Source organism: Brienomyrus brachyistius, unplaced genomic scaffold (assembly GCF_023856365.1).
Source record: "Brienomyrus brachyistius isolate T26 unplaced genomic scaffold, BBRACH_0.4 scaffold276, whole genome shotgun sequence".
NCBI classification, from domain to species: domain Eukaryota; kingdom Metazoa; phylum Chordata; class Actinopteri; order Osteoglossiformes; family Mormyridae; genus Brienomyrus; species Brienomyrus brachyistius.
In genome coordinates, this window is record NW_026042551.1 from 112,303 (window position 1) to 130,300 (window position 17,998).

Sequence of the window (17,998 nt, forward strand, 5' to 3'; positions counted from 1 at the left end):
AGAGCACAAAGTAAACCACCGCGGGAACCTTTGCATGTAAACTGTTAATTAGAATCCGTACCTTTAGGACAAAACACAACATGGCAATAAGTGTATCGACATATCCCTAGATTCTTAGGAATATTGGCAATACGGGAAATTTTCCAAGTGTGCTAAACATTCAGTTGTAAATAAAAACCAGTGTGAGATAAGAACGTCTCCTCGCCATTTCCTTCTATTCTGATTGAATGGGTCGCTTAACGATCGCTGTGAATTCTGGGAGTCTGTGGAACGTCACGTCTGCAGCTCTCGCGTTACTTGCTGCCAGGAAGGAATTCTATTTAAATACTTCAATACATTTTATTTATAACATTTTCTGTTTTTAGACGTGTCTTCTAAATTTACGGTGCTTCTATTATCTTTCCGCGCTTTTGTCAATATATATCGTGTGTCTGGTCATTTGATTAAAGTGCTTGAAGACTTTGCCACGCGCTGACACTAATCGACTACCATATCTTAGCAACCGCATCATAACAATTCTAATTCCGTTTCGAGTTTTGATTCAAACATTCAAAGCAGCTCAGATTTGCACTTTCCCAGCAAAAGACAAGACGCGAAAGATGTCTGCCTTCATCTACCTGCGGAGAATCGACTGGCTCCTGCCAAATGACGCCGTCAGTGTCCGGATTGCTCCGGAAGACATCCCCGGTTCAGTCAGCCATGGTAAGAACGGCAAAATGATGCCTAGAATATCTCAGCACTCGAAGAATGAAAGTCAGAATAGGCTTGGCTGGTCTTGTTGAATCTTGCAGTCTGTGATAACTATCTTTGTTAGAAAGGCTCTTGTGTCTTTAAGAAACGGCGGTGCGTGCAAAGGACTATGGGTGCACGCAGGACTAGAGCGCGGGAGAGCCGGAGAGATAGGTAGCATGTCAGCGAGCGGTAGCTTATAATTAGTTAACTTAGTTGTTCCTGAAAGTAATAAACTCCGTGGGTTATGTATGCGTCACTGATGAACGTAAGTATTGAGTTTATTGAATAAGTTGTAATTATCGCTGACGAGTGTTTTGTTATACCTTAGGAAGGTATTTACGTTAATTTCCTACCCAATCATTCCCTTTACTTCGATTATGTATTGTGTTGGTGTGTTATGGTAATGGCTTTTGTAAGCATTGTAGTAATTGGTTTTCCGTTTATCTGTTATAGAACCATACATACATCCATTCATATGTACAGGAAATAAAACTCATAACAACCTCCCTCCATCTTGTCTACCCTGCATCGTAATTGATATCCCGCAGCGAGTACTACCCTCCTGCAGCAACTCGTACAGTTTTCCCAGGGGAGTGTGGCCCCCCTTTTCCACAATCTTATTTTGGAACTACGTGTCTTAGGATACTAAATAATAAAATGGTTCACCTTTAGCCCAACGGTGATTTGTTACCATGAAGCAGTAAAAATACGGGGCTCTTTTCAGCATGTCTGCTGTACTGCACAATGAAATCCGTTAAAATCTGTGGCTGTGATGTGTTTGAACATAACAGGAAAGCGACGTCAAATGGTAAGGTAACAGGTGAACATGTCCCACATTGGCAAAAGCCAGCCAACGGGAGTAACCCCCCTCCTTCTGGGGGTGTGCCTAAATTCTCGTCTGAACGCGCTCATTTATTCACTTGCAGGGTGTTGCCATGAGATGGCGCTTTCTTTACAAAAACACATTTTAGTTGTGGTCACAAGTTCATACACAAGTACAACAAGTATCAACGAGAATCTTTTGGTAGCCATTAGCAAGCTTCTGGCATAATTGATACTTTATTGATCCCCTGTAGGGAAATTATCTGCGTGTGGCTCAGTGGGCTAAGCCTGTGTCCTTGTAATCGGAAGGGCGGAGGTTCAAACCCAGCCTCAGCACGTCTGCGGCTCCTTGAGCAAGACCCTTAACCCCCAGCTCGGGTGGCAGCCCTTCGTGGTCAACTTACTCCACAAAAGAGCAAGTTGAGGGAGGCGTAAAGATAATTTCCCTACAGGGGAGATCAATAAAGTATCAGTTAGCAAGCTTCTGGCATAATTCCAGCTGCATGTTTGACCACTCTTTTTTGCAGAATTTCTAGTTCATTTAAACTAGTTGGGCTCCTGGCACGGACCCACAAATTTTCAATAGGGTTGAGATCGGGGGCATTTCACAAAGCAGGATTTCTTGCTTAGCCGAATAACTTGTTGGAGTTAAAGTAAACTGAAGCTACAGCCAGAGTTTTTACAACACCGGAGACAAACAGGGCTAGGTACTTGGATAGCGAGCATGCCGGTACATACTAATCCAGCGCTATGATGTCATACAGTAACGAGACAGGAACTGTTTTGAAGCTTGGCATCCTGATCAGGAGTGACAATTTGTAGTTCTAATATTCATTTATTGTTTTGCATTGTTCCTGGAATAATGTGATTGCACATTTTATTCATCGACGTTTAATCCGTTGCATGTTATAAACTGTAAAAAGGCTAGTATTGTGTCTTTTCTTACAGTTGTTTTCAATTGCTAAGACAGGGTAGTATCTAGGGTAACATCTCCACATGCCTGATCCATCCTTGGCATTGCTCTGGAGGAATATCCTGGCATCCAACATTCATTGTTTCATCTTGTGTCAACTGACATAATTTCTTTGTATTATGTGTTTTTTACAATCTGTTTTAGAAAGGGTCTTGATAGTGATTTAGCAAAATGACATGTTTCAGTTTTGACTGTCTTATTAGCAGTTTTTGGGTCAGTATGTAGGTATGTGCAAATTGGCCTCTGAAAATGTAATATTGTGAGTGAGACAGGAATCCATGGCTTTTGAAGCATTTAGTCATTGATTGCATTTTGTATGAAAGCAAAGTGAAATGCTAAACAGTTTAGCCCACATAAGTAAATGTTGTGGTGACTGCATGAAGAGTTTTGAGAAAGCAACTTCAGTATTGCAGTATTTGTCTTAGCAAATGAAAAAAAAACCTGTAAAATTCACACTGCCTTTCCAAACTGATTGGTGTGAAGAGCAGTGACAGACAGTCCAGACTGATGGGCCATTGACAGTATGCAAAGGTCTGGTGACTCCAAAGTCACTTCAAAGTTGTAACACTTTAGTAATCAAACCTCATACAATTTTCTGAATGTCTCATTCACCTTTGTGTAGCCATCCCCTATGTCTGTAAGCTTCAGAGCTCAAGCTTAGGCTAGAAATATTTATAATGTGATTTTTTACAATTTGTCAGCACCACTGAAAATAGGTTTTTGAAGAGTGTATGTTTAAAGTAGATTTTAACAAAAAAATAAAAAATAAATAGAATAATCACATTCTAAATGTTGACAGATTATTGGTGCTGAGTTTGTGCTGAATAAAGCCAAAGAGTGACTAGAACATAGAATACGTGCCATAGAAGGATAGGAGTTGCATTTTGAAGTCAAGGTACAAATGGGTCACACAGAGGATTCTTTCTGCATCACTCAACAAGGGATAGCATCGCTAGACCCAGCCCTGAGACATGGCGATGAGGCAGGATGAATATTCTTCTGTGACTCTGGCTTGGCAGTTGCACAACATTTTACTGTAATATGCCTCTCGTTTGTTTACTTTTTGGCGTTGTTCTTTACAGTCACTTTTCTGGAGTACTGAGTATGGCAAACGTTACATATTAATTATCAGTCATATGGTAGACGACCATCATTTTTTTTAACTATTATTATAGTCTTACGGTTTCTCATTTACATGTCAACAACAGTTTTGATTGGTACTGTTTTCATTTTTTGCTGTAGAGTGCTATGACTGTTCAGTAGTGTACCTTTACCCAACTGACGAGATGCATGGTCTGAAAACAGTGTTTGCTTTTGAGCAAAGATAATATAGTTTTGAGAAGATTGTTTGATTTTGCAAGACAAGCGTAAGGTTTTGTGAGTTTAGCTTGAATTTTAGAGTTTGTGCTTAGTGGTTTGATTACAGGAGATGAGAGATTTTAGGACATGCGTTTTAGCAATTCAGAAAAACAGTAAAATGTCAAGGCCTGTCAGACTACTTTGAAAGTGGGTGAGAGGCCTCAGACTCCATAGGGTTACAGTAAATACTTGTTATGCTATGTTTCTTTTATGTTCCTCTTTTTGTGTCTGGTACTATGACAAAAAATCCCAGTCTATCTATCTAGTGCTACTTCATTATCCCATTGTCTTTCTGCAATGTTCTCATGTACAGTACTGTCAGCAAAACAGCATGATACTACCACCACCATGCTTGACCGTTGGTTCAGTGTTCTTAGGTTAAGAAAACAACCTCACCTTGATCCCCTGCAAACATATCTCTTTTCATTGTGGCCAAGCAGAGCAGTTTATGACAGATTCACACGTCATCGTGACTGCCCCCAGCCCTCCTGTGAATGTGCAGCCATCAGCAGCCTTTCAGACTGTTAGCCAGAAGGAAAGACAGAACAGACTAAGGAATGCGTCCGTTTTATTCAAGCACAGTACAGAACCATAAGCATTTTTATTTTTCATTTTCCACTCTGTCCACCTTTATTCTCCACAAGCAACCGTATTACTTTGTTTAGGCCTGTAATTATTGTATTGCACACATCTTGGGTCCGCCTTATCTCCAAAAGGTGAAGTAAAATACAAAATTCTAATTTCATCAATAAACTGACTAAAACACATTTTGCTAGTTTTAGGCCATCTTTGCCTCACAACAGAAACAATTTCTTACATTTCACAGGCCATTTATTGCAGTGTAGTCAGTTTATTAATGAAATTGGAATTTTGTCTAAATATAAGAAAATTATACTTCCTTAGATTTTCATTTTCTGCAGTGGAGTTACAATACCTGATTTCAGGTAAGTCATTTCTGCTTCCATAATCACTGCTCTCCCTGGTGGATGGATAAATCATTGCAAGTACTTTACACACATCATCGTGGGGGATCTCATTATAGCCAAGGTGCCACCCAAGGCCCAGCAGGGACCTGTCATGGACCAGCCAAGGACCAGCCAAGGCCCCATCATGGAAACAGGGGAAAATTCAAGCGGCTACATCTGTAAATTTGGTGCACATGAACCTTTCCAGTGTTGTTTTTCGCTGTTGTTCTGCATGTCAGGGAATCTGTGCACTACATGGTGTGTTTTTATAGGTCAAGTTCCCCTGCTGAAATGCAGGCAGCCCAATTCAAGACCAGCGCATAAGTCTCCCAAGCATGTGTTTCCTATATCCGATAAGATGGCAGAATTTCTCTCAATGTGCAATACTGACTGCCAAGTGCGATATCTGTGATGTATGTGATGTACTTTTCTTGTAGAGTGACATATGGATTCACTTTGATTAAATTTGCTGTCCCCTGTCTTTATAATCCCAAAGGACGAACCAGTACCAGCAGTGGAGGCCGTCGGAGGAAATGCCACACTGGGCCGCCGGCACCCAGCTCCCTCACCATATCTGGATCTGCTCCCATCCCGGTGGCGACCAGCAGGGCTCAGCAGGGCAGAAGACGCCGTAGAAATACGGCGGGAGGCCGGTCAGGCCGTAGAAAGAAGTACAAAAAACAGAAGGGGCCATTTACCAAAAATTTACAGAAGCTGCTAACCTTCAGTGACAGCAAATTGGCAAACCCCTTTGACTCAATCCAGGTGGGTGACCAGATCCCGTGTGAGGATCTCACCCAGAGTGACGACGAGGTTGCTAGCATCCTGTGTCGCACTCCATCAATTTTAGAGCCTGAGCCCTGCTCACCAGCCTTCTCTTCCACTTCCTTCTTATTTCCATCACCAGTCCCATCCTCTTTTGCCTCCTCTCCATCCCCATCTTTTTTTACAGACTCTCCTCCTCCGTCACCATGTGTAGTCTCACCTGTAAGCCCAGCTCCACACCCATCTTCAGCTCCAGCCATGGTTCATCCCACCCCTCTGTATCAGGTTCCAGCGCAGGCTGCAGCCCCCTCATCTGAGCTGGTTACGGGTCCGAAACCCCCACTTATGTCCCCTTCTATTGTTTTTGAAAAAATGGAAAGATTCAATAAGTTCCATAACTTTTATCTATGCAACTACTCAGCCATGACCTACGATGCCAAGTGCCTTGCTCATTACTGGTGTAATCAGTTTTGGAACGATTTTCAGCATGCAGTGTACATCTGCAAGCAGGGGAGGAATCAAAATTCAGGGGGTCACTATTCATATGGTGATAATGAGGGTGCCCAAGCTGAGCTGATGTTTCCTGATGAGGCGCTGGATCAGCTGTGTGCCATTCCCGGGGTCCTGGAGATGGCTGTGGAGATGGGCTATCAGTGTGATGTAAATAGTTTTTCATAGAACCTGTAAATAATTAGGTGAGACATCTCACAAGTACTTAGGATAATATAAGATTAAGGTAGTTTAACCTTATCTTAACTAATCCTAAGATTGTATGATATAAGATTACATAGGATAAGACTAAGAATAGGTTAAGATAAGGTTGTATATAATGTAAGATAACATAGAATAAGATAAGACTAAGATAGGATAAGTTAAGATTAAAGTAAGATAGTATGACATAAGATTACATAGGATAAGATAAGAATAGGTTAAGATAAGACTTCTTATTCTTGTTTTTCTATTAAATAAATATGGATTATTTTGCGTATGGTTTGTGTCTGTGAGGTTATTTAAAATATTGTGAAGTTTGACACAAAATTTGATTAGTTTAAATAATGATTGGTTAAACTGATGTACATGTAGAGAATTGTAGTGGTCTTGCTATTGAATTAAAGGACTCTTCAGATCTCAAGTGCAGTGCAAAAAGTATAGAGGGGTAATTCATTAAATGCTGCACGCACAGGGACATTTTTTTGGTGTTAAATCCAAATTGCATGACCATTCTACTGCAAATACAGGCCTTTAAGTTTAAAGGTGCCATGGAACTCTACTTTGAAAGCTTGTGAAACAGCAAAAAAGTTGTTGTTTCTTTGTTTTCTGCACATGCGTCCACCAACCGGAAGGAGCCAGAGAGTGGCATTAAGAGTCTGCAGCTGTGTATTATTGCAACAGTAGACTAAGCTAATTTCCTAGATCCTTAAATTTGCAAGCACTCATTTGAAGAGACAATGAACCTTTACCATATGTAAACTTAATCAACTTAAAACACATAAAAGACATTCTCCTTCACCTTCTCCCTTATACTACAAGCCTTCCATTTCAGTTTAGCTGATTTTTAACACAGCTGACTTCTCCACTTGTAATGAATCCTGCATATGTGACAAACCACGATACGCCACTGCCTGGTCATGCCTGTGAAGTTAACTAGAATGTCACTAGCAGGCTGGCAAATTAATCCACAAGTTGTAGAGTACAGCACTGCTGCTTGCTAATTGCTTTATTTTTCCCGCCTATAATGACATTCAGTGAGGAATATTTGATAGCGTACTTTCCTGCATACTTTGTCAATTTGCACCAGGCACCAACGCAGCTTCTCCCCTTGGTTTACTAGTCATGGGAAAACAATGTTCGCGGTGAGCAAGCTGGGCCCAACAGGGTGTGTCACGTGACTTACTTGCATCTTGCCACAGGCAGTGATGGGCTATATTAAAATGTCTGTAAGCCTAGTGATAAAGGTCCTTAAAATGACAGAAAGCAAACTAATAAATAAAACTACACATTTTTGTTAATACTTTCAAATGCGTCAGACACATACAGTAAGATCTCTCAAAGTATTTTCTGACATTTTTTTTTCCCGCCCACTAAAATACAAATCAGAAAATGCTCAGAAGCAATTACACATGTATTCTAAATACGTTGAACTACATCCACACTAGGGAAACTTAAAATATTATCTTGACAGTTGGTTAAAACCAGGCACAACTTGAGGAATAATGGAACTCAAAATGGGCTGGGATATCCCTGATCTGTCTGCCAGTTCCTTTCGGTATGTTCCGCGACAAATTCATCGTTCAGTTCTACCAGAATCACTCTTGGCACTCTGAAAGAGCGGATAAGCCACAAATCATCACTGGGAAGATAATCATTGTCATCTCTAAATACTCCCTCCCTTAATATTTGGGCACAATGTCCTCTGCCATAATCAAGCTGCATGTTATGGATTTTTACACTGATGGTTCACACTCTTCCCCAATCAGGAACCGTGGGTTGACAGATTGATCCGCGCTGCAGTGAACGCCCAGACCACCGCTTATAATGCTGGTCTCAACACTGGACTTTCTACTACGGCGCTGTGGAGAGCATCCCGACTCAGAACATTACTTCCTGATTTGGGAATAGCTGTGTTCAGGATCGAAAAGCCTGCAATTATTTAAATCTGATTTTAGGAAAACTTGTCATGGTATAAAAAGCACACCACCAAATGCATGAAATCTGAGTAAAATGTTTACCTTTTTAACGCAACCATAATAGAGGGGTCTGCATTTGCATTTATCACAGTCCCTGTAACAATCTAACATCATAGCACCACAACTATTGCGGATTCAGCCAACGGTGGCAACGTTACTAGCCAGCAGCGTTGTGCAGGTTACTGGAAATTACTAGTTATCAATTACTGCATATAAAAGTACTTATAACGAGGGTGGGACTGGGCCATGAGTCTGCGAGGAGTTTCGACGTGTGGTGGGTGCGGCAAGGGGCAGCATCAGCGCATGCTCCCCCAGCTTGACCTAACCTGTATATATATATATATATGTATATATATAGCCTGATAAAGGAAGATAAGAGTGGGCTAAAGGTTGCATATTGATCACTTTAACATCGCGCCAACATCGGGGGAATATGGAATCAAATGATCGGTGGCGATGTTTCTGCAACACAGAGATGTTTGCTGATGGGTTTTCAAGCATCGCGGAGATATAGTGCCAATGCATGTGTGCTCTCTGGCTAGTTATATTATTTCAGCGTTGCAGCCATGACAGTGCCAGACAATACAACCGTCTAATTGTATCTGTCAGCGTACCTACAATATCACACATTCATCACGCCACGGTGAGGTCGGATGGCGTTACATCATAAACGGGAAATTAAGGGAACATGCTGCCTTTATCCATTAATATTTTCACGCAAGACAAAGGTAAAGAGTGCATTTAAATTTCAGCACCTTCCGTGTTTTTTAATGGCAATTAGTTACATTACTCCTTACAGACAAGAGTAGTGGGATTATAGTAACGCCTTACTACCAACACTGCTAGGCTTGCTAATGCTAACGTTAGCAGTACAGCCTTATGCTACTTCCTCTCGCAAGATAAGATAGCGTTACTGTCACTGTGCAAATACAATGAGATGTCTTTGGAGCAAGGCTGTCGACGCCATGTTAAGGATAAAAGTACAAGTAAAATACAATATAAAATCAAAGAAACATACACCAACAGTAAAGAAGAACAAGGATGCGTAAAATACTGGTACCGGAAGCAAATAAACCAATAAAACACAGTCAGAGGAACACTGGAGAGTTCGGAGCAGCTGCGAATGTGCCGCCATCATTGTTCAGAATTCTTCACTTTGCGTTGCTACAGTGGAAGAGTGAAATGGCTGAAGATGGATTACAGAATTTTCCAAGTGTGCTAAACATTCAGTTGTAAATAAAAACCAGTGTGAGATAAGAACGTCTCCTCGCCATTTCCTTCTATTCTGATTGAATGGGTCGCTTAACGATCGCTGTGAATTCTGGGAGTCTGTGGAACGTCACGTCTGCAGCTCTCGCGTTACTTGCTGCCAGGAAGGAATTCTATTTAAATACTTCAATACATTTTATTTATAACATTTTCTGTTTTTAGGCGTGTCTTCTAAATTTACGGTGCTTCTATTATCTTTCCGCGCTTTTGTCAATATATATCGTGTGTATGGTCATTTGATTAAAGTGCTTGAAGACTTTGCCGCGCGCTGACACTAATCGACCACCATATCTTAGCAACCACATCATAACAATTCTAATTCCGTTTCGAGTTTTGATTCAAACATTCAAAGCAGCTCAGATTTGCACTTTCCCAGCAAAAGACAAGACGCGAAAGATGTCTGCCTTCATCTACCTGCGGAGAATCGACTGGCTCCTGCCAAATGACGCCGTCAGTGTCCGGATTGCTCCGGAAGACATCCCCGGTTCAGTCAGCCATGGTAAGAACGGCAAAATGATGCCTAGAATATCTCAGCACTCGAAGAATGAAAGTCAGAACAGGCTTGGCTGGTCTTGTTGAATCTTGCAGTCTGTGATAACTATCTTATTTTGGAACTACGTGTCTTAGGATACTAAATAATAAAATGGTTCACCTTTAGCCCAACGGTGATTTGTTACCATGAAGCAGTAAAAATACGGGGCTCTTTTCAGCATGTCTGCTGTACTGCACAATGAAATCCGTTAAAATCTGTGGCTGTGATGTGTTTGAACATAACAGGAAAGCGACGTCAAATGGTAAGGTAACAGGTGAACATGTCCCACATTGGCAAAAGCCAGCCAACGGGAGTAACCCCCCTCCTTCTGGGGGTGTGCCTAAATTCTCGTCTGAACGCGCTCATTTATTCACTTGCAGGGTGTTGCCATGAGATGGCGCTTTCTTTACAAAAACACATTTTAGTTGTGGTCACAAGTTCATACACAAGTACAACAAGTATCAACGAGAATCTTTTGGTAGCCATTAGCAAGCTTCTGGCATAATTGATACTTTATTGATCCCCTGTAGGGAAATTATCTGCGTGTGGCTCAGTGGGCTAAGCCTGTGTCCTTGTAATCGGAAGGGCGGAGGTTCAAACCCAGCCTCAGCACGTCTGCGGCTCCTTGAGCAAGACCCTTAACCCCCAGCTCGGGTGGCAGCCCTTCGTGGTCAACTTACTCCACAAAAGAGCAAGTTGAGGGAGGCGTAAAGATAATTTCCCTACAGGGGAGATCAATAAAGTATCAGTTAGCAAGCTTCTGGCATAATTCCAGCTGCATGTTTGACCACTCTTTTTTGCAGAATTTCTAGTTCATTTAAACTAGTTGGGCTCCTGGCACGGACCCACAAATTTTCAATAGGGTTGAGATCGGGGGCATTTCACAAAGCAGGATTTCTTGCTTAGCCGAATAACTTGTTGGAGTTAAAGTAAACTGAAGCTACAGCCAGAGTTTTTACAACACCGGAGACAAACAGGGCTAGGTACTTGGATAGCGAGCATGCCGGTACATACTAATCCAGCGCTATGATGTCATACAGTAACGAGACAGGAACTGTTTTGAAGCTTGGCATCCTGATCAGGAGTGACAATTTGTAGTTCTAATATTCATTTATTGTTTTGCATTGTTCCTGGAATAATGTGATTGCACATTTTATTCATCGACGTTTAATCCGTTGCATGTTATAAACTGTAAAAAGGCTAGTATTGTGTCTTTTCTTACAGTTGTTTTCAATTGCTAAGACAGGGTAGTATCTAGGGTAACATCTCCACATGCCTGATCCATCCTTGGCATTGCTCTGGAGGAATATCCTGGCATCCAACATTCATTGTTTGATCTTGTGTCAACTGACATAATTTCTTTGTATTATGTGTTTTTTACAATCTGTTTTAGAAAGGGTCTTGATAGTGATTTAGCAAAATGACATGTTTCAGTTTTGACTGTCTTATTAGCAGTTTTTGGGTCAGTATGTAGGTATGTGCAAATTGGCCTCTGAAAATGTAATATTGTGAGTGAGACAGGAATCCATGGCTTTTGAAGCATTTAGTCATTGATTGCATTTTGTATGAAAGCAAAGTGAAATGCTAAACAGTTTAGCCCACATAAGTAAATGTTGTGGTGACTGCATGAAGAGTTTTGAGAAAGCAACTTCAGTATTGCAGTATTTGTCTTAGCAAATGAAAAAAAAACCTGTAAAATTCACACTGCCTTTCCAAACTGATTGGTGTGAAGAGCAGTGACAGACAGTCCAGACTGATGGGCCATTGACAGTATGCAAAGGTCTGGTGACTCCAAAGTCACTTCAAAGTTGTAACACTTTAGTAATCAAACCTCATACAATTTTCTGAATGTCTCATTCACCTTTGTGTAGCCATCCCCTATGTCTGTAAGCTTCAGAGCTCAAGCTTAGGCTAGAAATATTTATAATGTGATTTTTTACAATTTGTCAGCACCACTGAAAATAGGTTTTTGAAGAGTGTATGTTTAAAGTAGATTTTAACAAAAAAATAAAAAATAAATAGAATAATCACATTCTAAATGTTGACAGATTATTGGTGCTGAGTTTGTGCTGAATAAAGCCAAAGAGTGACTAGAACATAGAATACGTGCCATAGAAGGATAGGAGTTGCATTTTGAAGTCAAGGTACAAATGGGTCACACAGAGGATTCTTTCTGCATCACTCAACAAGGGATAGCATCGCTAGACCCAGCCCTGAGACATGGCGATGAGGCAGGATGAATATTCTTCTGTGACTCTGGCTTGGCAGTTGCACAACATTTTACTGTAATATGCCTCTCGTTTGTTTACTTTTTGGCGTTGTTCTTTACAGTCACTTTTCTGGAGTACTGAGTATGGCAAACGTTACATATTAATTATCAGTCATATGGTAGACGACCATCATTTTTTTTAACTATTATTATAGTCTTACGGTTTCTCATTTACATGTCAACAACAGTTTTGATTGGTACTGTTTTCATTTTTTGCTGTAGAGTGCTATGACTGTTCAGTAGTGTACCTTTACCCAACTGACGAGATGCATGGTCTGAAAACAGTGTTTGCTTTTGAGCAAAGATAATATAGTTTTGAGAAGATTGTTTGATTTTGCAAGACAAGCGTAAGGTTTTGTGAGTTTAGCTTGAATTTTAGAGTTTGTGCTTAGTGGTTTGATTACAGGAGATGAGAGATTTTAGGACATGCGTTTTAGCAATTCAGAAAAACAGTAAAATGTCAAGGCCTGTCAGACTACTTTGAAAGTGGGTGAGAGGCCTCAGACTCCATAGGGTTACAGTAAATACTTGTTATGCTATGTTTCTTTTATGTTCCTCTTTTTGTGTCTGGTACTATGACAAAAAATCCCAGTCTATCTATCTAGTGCTACTTCATTATCCCATTGTCTTTCTGCAATGTTCTCATGTACAGTACTGTCAGCAAAACAGCATGATACTACCACCACCATGCTTGACCGTTGGTTCAGTGTTCTTAGGTTAAGAAAACAACCTCACTTTGATCCCCTGCAAACATATCTCTTTTCATTGTGGCCAAGCAGAGCAGTTTATGACAGATTCACACATCATCGTGACTGCCCCCAGCCCTCCTGTGAATGTGCAGCCATCAGCAGCCTTTCAGACTGTTAGCCAGAAGGAAAGACAGAACAGACTAAGGAATGCGTCCGTTTTATTCAAGCACAGTACAGAACCATAAGCATTTTTATTTTTCATTTTCCACTCTGTCCACCTTTATTCTCCACAAGCAACCGTATTACTTTGTTTAGGCCTGTAATTATTGTATTGCACACATCTTGGGTCCGCCTTATCTCCAAAAGGTGAAGTAAAATACAAAATTCTAATTTCATCAATAAACTGACTAAAACACATTTTGCTAGTTTTAGGCCATCTTTGCCTCACAACAGAAACAATTTCTTACATTTCACAGGCCATTTATTGCAGTGTAGTCAGTTTATTAATGAAATTGGAATTTTGTCTAAATATAAGAAAATTATACTTCCTTAGATTTTCATTTTCTGCAGTGGAGTTACAATACCTGATTTCAGGTAAGTCATTTCTGCTTCCATAATCACTGCTCTCCCTGGTGGATGGATAAATCATTGCAAGTACTTTACACACATCATCGTGGGGGATCTCATTATAGCCAAGGTGCCACCCAAGGCCCAGCAGGGACCTGTCATGGACCAGCCAAGGACCAGCCAAGGCCCCATCATGGAAACAGGGGAAAATTCAAGCGGCTACATCTGTAAATTTGGTGCACATGAACCTTTCCAGTGTTGTTTTTCGCTGTTGTTCTGCATGTCAGGGAATCTGTGCACTACATGGTGTGTTTTTATAGGTCAAGTTCCCCTGCTGAAATGCAGGCAGCCCAATTCAAGACCAGCGCATAAGTCTCCCAAGCATGTGTTTCCTATATCCGATAAGATGGCAGAATTTCTCTCAATGTGCAATACTGACTGCCAAGTGCGATATCTGTGATGTATGTGATGTACTTTTCTTGTAGAGTGACATATGGATTCACTTTGATTAAATTTGCTGTCCCCTGTCTTTATAATCCCAAAGGACGAACCAGTACCAGCAGTGGAGGCCGTCGGAGGAAATGCCACACTGGGCCGCCGGCACCCAGCTCCCTCACCATATCTGGATCTGCTCCCATCCCGGTGGCGACCAGCAGGGCTCAGCAGGGCAGAAGACGCCGTAGAAATACGGCGGGAGGCCGGTCAGGCCGTAGAAAGAAGTACAAAAAACAGAAGGGGCCATTTACCAAAAATTTACAGAAGCTGCTAACCTTCAGTGACAGCAAATTGGCAAACCCCTTTGACTCAATCCAGGTGGGTGACCAGATCCCGTGTGAGGATCTCACCCAGAGTGACGACGAGGTTGCTAGCATCCTGTGTCGCACTCCATCAATTTTAGAGCCTGAGCCCTGCTCACCAGCCTTCTCTTCCACTTCCTTCTTATTTCCATCACCAGTCCCATCCTCTTTTGCCTCCTCTCCATCCCCATCTTTTTTTACAGACTCTCCTCCTCCGTCACCATGTGTAGTCTCACCTGTAAGCCCAGCTCCACACCCATCTTCAGCTCCAGCCATGGTTCATCCCACCCCTCTGTATCAGGTTCCAGCGCAGGCTGCAGCCCCCTCATCTGAGCTGGTTACGGGTCCGAAACCCCCACTTATGTCCCCTTCTATTGTTTTTGAAAAAATGGAAAGATTCAATAAGTTCCATAACTTTTATCTATGCAACTACTCAGCCATGACCTACGATGCCAAGTGCCTTGCTCATTACTGGTGTAATCAGTTTTGGAACGATTTTCAGCATGCAGTGTACATCTGCAAGCAGGGGAGGAATCAAAATTCAGGGGGTCACTATTCATATGGTGATAATGAGGGTGCCCAAGCTGAGCTGATGTTTCCTGATGAGGCGCTGGATCAGCTGTGTGCCATTCCCGGGGTCCTGGAGATGGCTGTGGAGATGGGCTATCAGTGTGATGTAAATAGTTTTTCATAGAACCTGTAAATAATTAGGTGAGACATCTCACAAGTACTTAGGATAATATAAGATTAAGGTAGTTTAACCTTATCTTAACTAATCCTAAGATTGTATGATATAAGATTACATAGGATAAGACTAAGAATAGGTTAAGATAAGGTTGTATATAATGTAAGATAACATAGAATAAGATAAGACTAAGATAGGATAAGTTAAGATTAAAGTAAGATAGTATGACATAAGATTACATAGGATAAGATAAGAATAGGTTAAGATAAGACTTCTTATTCTTGTTTTTCTATTAAATAAATATGGATTATTTTGCGTATGGTTTGTGTCTGTGAGGTTATTTAAAATATTGTGAAGTTTGACACAAAATTTGATTAGTTTAAATAATGATTGGTTAAACTGATGTACATGTAGAGAATTGTAGTGGTCTTGCTATTGAATTAAAGGACTCTTCAGATCTCAAGTGCAGTGCAAAAAGTATAGAGGGGTAATTCATTAAATGCTGCACGCACAGGGACATTTTTTTGGTGTTAAATCCAAATTGCATGACCATTCTACTGCAAATACAGGCCTTTAAGTTTAAAGGTGCCATGGAACTCTACTTTGAAAGCTTGTGAAACAGCAAAAAAGTTGTTGTTTCTTTGTTTTCTGCACATGCGTCCACCAACCGGAAGGAGCCAGAGAGTGGCATTAAGAGTCTGCAGCTGTGTATTATTGCAACAGTAGACTAAGCTAATTTCCTAGATCCTTAAATTTGCAAGCACTCATTTGAAGAGACAATGAACCTTTACCATATGTAAACTTAATCAACTTAAAACACATAAAAGACATTCTCCTTCACCTTCTCCCTTATACTACAAGCCTTCCATTTCAGTTTAGCTGATTTTTAACACAGCTGACTTCTCCACTTGTAATGAATCCTGCATATGTGACAAACCACGATACGCCACTGCCTGGTCATGCCTGTGAAGTTAACTAGAATGTCACTAGCAGGCTGGCAAATTAATCCACAAGTTGTAGAGTACAGCACTGCTGCTTGCTAATTGCTTTATTTTTCCCGCCTATAATGACATTCAGTGAGGAATATTTGATAGCGTACTTTCCTGCATACTTTGTCAATTTGCACCAGGCACCAACGCAGCTTCTCCCCTTGGTTTACTAGTCATGGGAAAACAATGTTCGCGGTGAGCAAGCTGGGCCCAACAGGGTGTGTCACGTGACTTACTTGCATCTTGCCACAGGCAGTGATGGGCTATATTAAAATGTCTGTAAGCCTAGTGATAAAGGTCCTTAAAATGACAGAAAGCAAACTAATAAATAAAACTACACATTTTTGTTAATACTTTCAAATGCGTCAGACACATACAGTAAGATCTCTCAAAGTATTTTCTGACATTTTTTTTTCCCGCCCACTAAAATACAAATCAGAAAATGCTCAGAAGCAATTACACATGTATTCTAAATACGTTGAACTACATCCACACTAGGGAAACTTAAAATATTATCTTGACAGTTGGTTAAAACCAGGCACAACTTGAGGAATAATGGAACTCAAAATGGGCTGGGATATCCCTGATCTGTCTGCCAGTTCCTTTCGGTATGTTCCGCGACAAATTCATCGTTCAGTTCTACCAGAATCACTCTTGGCACTCTGAAAGAGCGGATAAGCCACAAATCATCACTGGGAAGATAATCATTGTCATCTCTAAATACTCCCTCCCTTAATATTTGGGCACAATGTCCTCTGCCATAATCAAGCTGCATGTTATGGATTTTTACACTGATGGTTCACACTCTTCCCCAATCAGGAACCGTGGGTTGACAGATTGATCCGCGCTGCAGTGAACGCCCAGACCACCGCTTATAATGCTGGTCTCAACACTGGACTTTCTACTACGGCGCTGTGGAGAGCATCCCGACTCAGAACATTACTTCCTGATTTGGGAATAGCTGTGTTCAGGATCGAAAAGCCTGCAATTATTTAAATCTGATTTTAGGAAAACTTGTCATGGTATAAAAAGCACACCACCAAATGCATGAAATCTGAGTAAAATGTTTACCTTTTTAACGCAACCATAATAGAGGGGTCTGCATTTGCATTTATCACAGTCCCTGTAACAATCTAACATCATAGCACCACAACTATTGCGGATTCAGCCAACGGTGGCAACGTTACTAGTGTTGGAGTTAGACTCCACCGAGTCCGTTGATGAGGGAAGGATGCAGTCTGAGGCGAAGGTTGGTTGCAAGTCAGCTCTCTTTAATGACGTCACAGATTTAAATCCGGGAGCACACTTAGATGCACAAAACAGTACATACCAAGAGTAGCTCAATATCTTTTGTCAGGGTCTGGTTTTTATAACCCAAACAGGGCGTTTGCCGTTCTTGTTGTTGACTCTCCAGTTAGCGTAACATGCAACTATTGTTTTGTAACTGCTAGTGTTAGTCCCCACACCCGTTCCCTTTTATCTTATCTTATTATGTTGCAATTAAGCAGCGTCAGCGACCCCCTCCCTTGTTATGTCCCCGCATGTCAAGCGTAAGCTTAATGTCACCGCGACCCTGTCAATGTACCTTCTGCTTTTCTAAATTTACTTGCACTTCGAGGAGGGCCGGAGCCCCCCTTTTCGTCCTGCCTATGTTCCAGTTCCAGTTAGTTCCCCATTCTCAGTGTGACAAAGGTTAGCACGCGGCCTAGCCCCCCTTCAATTCCCCCTTTTGATCTCTACTAAGAGATCATTACTGGTTTTAATGCTTAAATTGCTTTGCGCGAAAATTTGCGGTATCCCCCTTTTGATCTCCGCAAGGAGATCACTACAGGTTCTAATGATTGGATGGCTTGGTGCGAAATTTTGCGGTATCCCCCTTTTGATCTCCGCAAGGAGAT

The 17,998-nt window shown here is 41.3% G+C and overlaps 1 long non-coding RNA gene across 1 annotated transcript in view; it reads left to right on the top strand.

Moving 5' to 3' along the window:
• Positions 1-5,851, top strand: part of LOC125728390 (uncharacterized) — a 28,316-nt gene extending 22,465 nt beyond the window's left edge. Inside the window, exons 2-3 of the long non-coding RNA XR_007389055.1 lie at positions 908-997; positions 5,348-5,851. This is a non-coding gene — a long non-coding RNA (uncharacterized LOC125728390). The remainder of the gene's footprint in view (positions 1-907; positions 998-5,347) is intronic.
• Positions 5,852-17,998: the final 12,147 nt, after the last annotated feature.